At 39.1% G+C, this 7,001-nt stretch overlaps 1 pseudogene; it reads left to right on the top strand.

The window, feature by feature from the left end:
- Window positions 1-1,755: 1,755 nt before the first annotated feature.
- On the top strand, window positions 1,756-2,253 carry LOC139013011 (sulfotransferase 2A1-like; annotated as a pseudogene).
- The last annotated feature ends 4,748 nt before the right edge of the window (window positions 2,254-7,001 follow it).

Genomic DNA, 7,001 nt, shown 5'->3' with positions numbered 1-7,001 from the left:
TCTCCACTCATGCCTTTACCTCCCCCACCCCCCCGGTGTCTGTGTCCATTGGTTAGACTTATATGCATGCATACAAGTGCTTTGGTTGATCTCTCTCCCTCATTTCTACCCTCCCCTGCCTTCCTTCTGAGGTTCCATGGTCTGATTAATGCTTCTCCGTCTCTGCATGTTTTTGTTCATCAGTTGATATTGTTCATTATATTGCACAAATGAGTGAGATCATATGATATTTATCTTTCTCTGACTGGCTTATTTCACTTACCATAATGCTCTCCAAACTTGCTCAAATTCACTAATCTTCCAGAGATGCAAATCAAAAAGACAATGCTGTACCATCTCACACCTGTCAGAATGGTTCTCATCAACAAATCAATAAATGACAAGTGCTGGCGAGGATGCGGAGAAAAAGGAACCCTCTTGCATTACTGGTGGGAATGCAGACTGGTGCGGCCACAGTGGAGAACAGTATGGAGTTTACTCAAAAAACTAAAAATGTTACTCCCATTTGACCCAGTGATCCCACTTCTAGGAATATATCTCAAGAAACTAGAAACACCAATCAGAAAGGATGTATGGAATTCCTCTTTTGATGGCATCCATTTTCACAGTGAAATAGGTAAGAGTAAGGAAAACTGAGGAGTATTGGAGATATAGGAAAAGTTTTTAAAACACCGATAGTTGATAAGATGACTTGAAAAGAAATGAACTAGAAAAACTATTTTACTGATATGAAAAATTCAATGATGAGTAAGATGATTTGGCAATCTGGGTCACTTTACATATTCTGTGAACATTTTATTTGAAAGTTTAATGAAAGCAAAAGGGCTTTTTCAGAAATAATCCCAGAATATATCTTGTGATTCCAGAACATTCTCTGAATACAACATGTCCATATAGGGAATTTTGGAGGGTGCATAATTGATTTTTAAGAATCACTACCTAGCCGAAACCAGTTTGGCTCAGTGGATAGAGCGTCGGCCTGCGGACTGAAAGGTCCCGGGTTCGATTCCGGTCAAGGGCATGTACGTTGGTTGCGGGCACATCCCCAGTAGGAGATGTGCAGGAGGCAGCTGATCGATGTTTCTCTCTCATCGATGTTTCTAACTCTCTATCTCTCTCCCTCTCTGTAAAAAATCAATAAAATATATTCAAAAAAAAAAAAAAAAAGAATCACTACCTAGTAATCATGTAGCAGTTGTTGTCATGTGAGAAGGAACCTGCAAAAGAAAGATGGTATGTAGGCCATTAACATCATCCAAGGACATCAGAGGGGTGGCTTTGGAAGAGCGTTCCTTGTCCCCTCTCCCCTGAAATTTCAACAAGTTAACCAACTATAATTTAACAGAAAAAAAAATCCCTTGTCAACACTGATGCACACCTGAGAGACCCACATCTTGGAACATCTAAAATTGGCTCCCGAGAATAATCTGGACGATGAGAAGTGAGGAAAGCACAGACTGCAAGCAGATGCAACCCTGCAGCTAAGAAATGATGGCTCAGAGGCAGGGAGAGGCGAGAGAGCTGGCTGTAGCAGGCACTTCCTTTGATGAGGAGGAACAGAGAGCTGTGGGTGGGGTCAACTCAGCAGGGCAAGCAGTGAAGGAGCCAAGTGTTCATGAGTAGATGAGTGGATAAAAAAACCGTGGTATATCTACACAATGGAACATTATTTAGCCAAAAAAGAAAAAAAACACACAAAAAAATAAATCTTACTATTTACAACAACATGGATGGACCTAGAAAATTATTTCCATCATGAGAAATCCCACAGAAGTTAATATTTCTGGTTATCATTTATGGAAAGAAATAAAATGACCAGATATCCAGACTCACTTTTAGAATATTTTTAATGATTCCTACAAGGTAATGTGCCCCTGGGCTCATGGTTTGACCAAGTTTGTGGCTATATGCTGACACAAAAGAAAGAAGATTTCCTATGGATACTGTATGAGGGGCTGCAACAGGACATGAGAGCCAGTGTGGAGAGGAGCAGCCAATGCTTGGGCATGAAGCTAAGCTCAGAGCTGACCTCAGTCCTCAGGAATATACCTTCCCAGCCAGGAGAGATAATAAAAAGAGCAATTACTCTCTAACAACTGATACCTATATAGACACAACCAAAGTATGTTTTATGGGAAAGGAATCACTGGGGACTGGGAAAGTCAATTCACAGTAACCCAGAGGGAAGCCTTTGATAATGTTTCTGAGGAGAAGATGGCCAGACTTCTTCTTGGCCTCTTCCCATGGAAATAATGTGCTCCTCTCTCTAAATCTGATGTAAATGCTGAATTTCCTCATGTTCTTGTGTTTATGCCTGCTCATGCAAAGCAGACTGGGCACTAGAATCCACTATGGAGTTAACTAACAATAAGAAGGGTCCTTAGTAACTGAAGGCCATGCCACCTTCAAACAGTTATGTAATCGCTCAAATGTACAAACTAATAAAAGCACAATATTTTATTCAAAAAATAAATAAGTTAAAAAATTCACATTTGTATTTCATGAGTTTAATACTAAAGTATTCAAGATATATGCAACTATGTATTTTTATGGTTCTTTATTTGAAGCATCCTACGTTATTTGGTTAAAGGATCTCTATTTGCATCCATTTCCTTGAAAGAAATGAAGAAACAATTGTATGAAAAACTAATGTGTGAATAAAGACTGAATCTGCAGATGGTGCTATGATACCTTTGTAAAATTCAGTTTGCTTTTTAGTTTTAGTTTGGTTTAGTTTAAAGGAAACATGATTTCATTATTTCATTGTTTTATTTATCCAGAGACAATAAAATGGAATTATTTCTCTTTATTTATGTGTTTTATTACTAAAATGGGAAATATTAGATTTGCCACTGGAAAAATCCACTATATTTACTCTTTGTGAATGCTAAGTGCTCCCTTAGATGAAATAATAGTCAGATTTCTGCCTATTTTCCTTTAGATTTTTTTGCCTATCACACAGCATCAGTTTTTCTGTGACTCTTAACCAACTCACTTTGCTGTGGATGGTCTTAAATAAAATTGCTGCACTGAGACCTGGGTGATAAAGGGGTAAAGATAAACATTTCAACATGAGATAAATCATTCCAACCTCTTCTTTGTAATAATCAGGTAAAATGAAGACTCCTAAAATTAAGCCACAGGAACCCAGGGTTAAGACAGAGCTGTCATTGGGAAAACAAATTTCCAGCCATTTTAAAATTTAAATTATTTAATTTTTCTGGTAACTGTATTGTAACATACGATTTGGCATAGAAGGATATTCTGTTCCTGGACCAGTCTGCTTTGAACAAAGCAAATGGATACCATCACTAGAAATTAAGTGGGTATCAGAGCATGGTACTCTGTGCTGTCCAACTAGTTCTTGGCAAACATCTGCAAGTGACTGTGTTTGAGGTATTCAAAAGTTGGCATGGGTATGAGTGTGTGTTGAAGAATGGGGGAGAAACATGGCAATGCTGTGCAGTGCAAAGATTTATAAAAAAGATTAGTATCACTTTTGAAAAGGAAGAAACGTGGAATTCCTGGAGGTGGACATTCTGGTAACTTAGTTTTTAATCATTTGAGATTCTGTGTGAGAGAGTGCATTGGGAAGGATGACATTCTATAGAAATGTCACACAGCAGGGGTACTACCACCTTCCGCTACACTGTGCATGTTTCCCTAGCCGGGAGACTTTATGAAACTCTTACACTGGGATTAATTTCAACATAAAGAAATTATAATAAAATGTTGGAGAATTATTTCTCTATGTTTTTAAAATGAGTACAGATGTCAACATGCTAGCCGGGTTGTCTCAGTGGTTAGAGCATAGGCCCAAAGACTGCAGAGTTGCAGATTCCATTCTGGTTTGGGCACACTCCTCCCTTGAGGGCTCTGTTCATGGGTTGGTCTGGGCAAGTGCGGGAGACAGCCAATCCTTGTGTCTCACATCAGTACTTCTCTCTCTCTGTCTCTCCCTCTTCCTTCCTCTCTCTCTATATATAAAAATAAGTAAATAAATAAATAAATAGACAAATAAAAAGGAATTAAAAATATATATGTACTAGTATACATCTGAAAAAAGGTTATTTAAATCAGGATCTACAAAAATAGTATAAAAATAAAGATGGTTTTACAAGAATTTATCCTTTGTAATAAAAGAGAATTATACATATATTGCATAACAAACATATTTGTTGCATTTCTAATGTTTTCCTGCACATAATTTTTTTATTTACTGAAGTATACTCAATGGTTCTGGCTACAGCATTAATCATTCACTTATATCTTTCTGCTAAGATTAAAATATTTCACATTAAACTCAGTACTCTTTTTATCTAAAGAACAAGACATTTCCTCTTTATCTTTTACATCATGAACTCACTATAGATTTATATAAATCACATATAATACTAATTAAGTAAGAACTCCCAGTCCTATTCACCCTGTAGGAGAGCTGCTGTGACCTTTTTCAGAGTTTTGTGATGGCTCAGCCCTACATATAAACCCTACATAATCATGGGCATTTGGACTGCTGGTCAAGGTAGAATGAAAGCAGCTGCTGGAAATAACTCCCAACCCTTAGCCAGAACCAAGTTCTAGTTCAACTCTAAGGGCGGAACTGGTGGAGACAAAGAAAAGACTCCCAGTCAACTGGTGAGTATATATATGCCACAAATGCTCACATGTGAATGAAGTTTCTGAATTCTTTTGGTTGAAAAATGCTTTCCCTTCTTGCTCTTTGATTCAATACTTTTTAAATTATGCATTCAAGAAGGGTTATTTTTGTTATTTGCTTGTATATAAACTTTTGACTAAAGGGTTCAGTGGGTACATTTGTTTTTGAGGTTTTAAATTTGCTTTTTAGTGATAATTTTTCTGTTACATGTGAGTTATATGAATCTAGGAAGTATGTATTTTCCTCTTTACTTTAAATGTAAATGCCTTAATTTTATAGGCAGAACAAGAAACACACCTAATACTCCTAACTTTCTATCTGAAAACTACTTAGAAATACAATGCATATATGGAATAGATGTAAAAATCACAAGCTTTTTAAAAATATATTTTTCATTACATGGCAAAATTATTTCACTGAAGTTATGTGATTTAATGATTTTATTTCAGATATTAATTTTTACTCTTAATCAAGTTAAGTTGTTCAAATCCAGGCATTAAAAGAATAATGTTCCAATAATATCTAATATTTAAACCCAAAAAATGTACATACAAAAGAAATTTATATACATATGTATGTGTATCCTATCTAATAATAGAGAAACATGGTAATTAACCATAACTTCGCTACCCTTCCCATTGGCTAATCAGCGAGATATGCAAATTAACTGTCAACCAAGATGGCGGTGGGCAGCCAGGCAGCTGAAGCGAACAATAGGCCTGCTTGCTCCAGTGATGGAGGAACCAAGGTTCCCCGCCTGCCGCTGCTGGCCACTGAGCTGCATTCTAAGAAACAATGTTGCAAATATAGAAGCTAAACAATCCCCAGAAACCTGCTTTTAGCCAGCCGGGCCTCGGAGCTGGAGTTGCAACAGTGTTTCAATTATAGAACCCAAACAAACCCAGATACCTGCTTTCAGCAGCCAAGGTCTCAGAGCTGGAGCCGAGCCTCAGAGCTAAGGCCGGCTCTCGGTTCCAGTGACAACCATAGAAGGTAAATAAATCCCAGAATTTAAAAAAAAGAGAGAAAAAAAGAAGAGGTTGGGAGCTTCAGTCACCCACCAGTCTGAAAACAGCCCTCAGCCCCTCACCCAGACTGGCCAGGCACCCCAGTGGGTACCTCCACCCTGAAGGGGGTGTGACCAGCTAGAAACAGCCATCATCCCCTCACCCAGACTGGCCAGGCACCCCAGTGGGGACCCCTACACTGAAGGGGTTGTGACCAGCTGAAAACAGCCATCATCCCCTCACCCAGGCTGGCCAGGCACCCAAGCGGGACCCCCACCCTGATCCAGGCCTCCACCCAGGCAAAAGGCCTCTATCCTATATAGTAAAAGGGTAATATGCAAACTGACCCTAACAGCAGAAGGATTGGAAATGACTGGTCACTATGACACACACTGACCACCAGGGGGCAGATGCTCAATGCAGGAGCTGCCCTCTGGTGGTCAGGGCGCTCTCACATGGGAGGAGCTCTGCTCATCCACAAGCCAGGCTGATGGCTGCCACTACAGCAATGGTGGTGGGAGCCTCTCCTGCCTCCTCAGCAGCACTAAGGATGTCCAACTGCAGTTTAGGCCTGCTCCCCGCTGGCAAGTGGACATTCCTCAAGGGCTGCCAGGCTGCCAGAGGGATGTCTGATTGTCATCTTAGGCCCAATCCCCTGGGGAGCAGGCCTAAGCCAGCAGGTGGTCATCCCCTGAGGAGTCCCAGACTGTGAGAGGGCACAGGCCAAGCTGAGGGATCCCCCCTCCCCCGCAAGTGCACAAATTTTTGTGCACCGGGCCTCTAGTGTATGAATATATATATATATATATATATATATATATATATATGCATAGGTATACACATATATGCAGACATTATTAAATAGATGGTGCCCCAGTTTTATATTAATCAGATGCCAAAACTAAATGTAGAATAAACAATCAGATTTTTTTTTAACTATTAGAAAAATACTAAACCTGGATGTCACAACTCAGTTATCAGTAGATGGTCCTCATGTCACTTCCAGGACTGTAAGTGTATGATGTTCAATATATAATTGGGCCAACTATGCGCCTGGTGAGACGTGGGCAGCATTTGAAAGGGATTCTAATTCAAGCACCCGTCACTGAGAGAAATCCTCTTGATTTATAAAGGCATCATATTGCTGGTAAACTTTTCTTATAAGATAAAAATAACTTTCCAAACTCTCCAAGAAAAATGAGAAACATCTGCTATACACTGAGCAATGCTGAAATCTTTCTGAAAATTAAGAAAACACTTATTTGTAAAGATATGTTTACCCTTTTTTTTAAAATTGAAATATTCACTGTGGTCAAGACATGGAAACAACCGAG

Source organism: Myotis yumanensis, unplaced genomic scaffold (assembly GCF_028538775.1).
Source record: "Myotis yumanensis isolate MYYU_CA2020_CCGP unplaced genomic scaffold, mMyoYum1.0.hap1 SCAF_6, whole genome shotgun sequence".
Lineage (NCBI taxonomy): Eukaryota > Metazoa > Chordata > Mammalia > Chiroptera > Vespertilionidae > Myotis > Myotis yumanensis.
The sequence above is the reverse complement of the archived record's forward strand: the minus strand, read 5'-3'. Positions and strand labels throughout refer to the sequence as shown.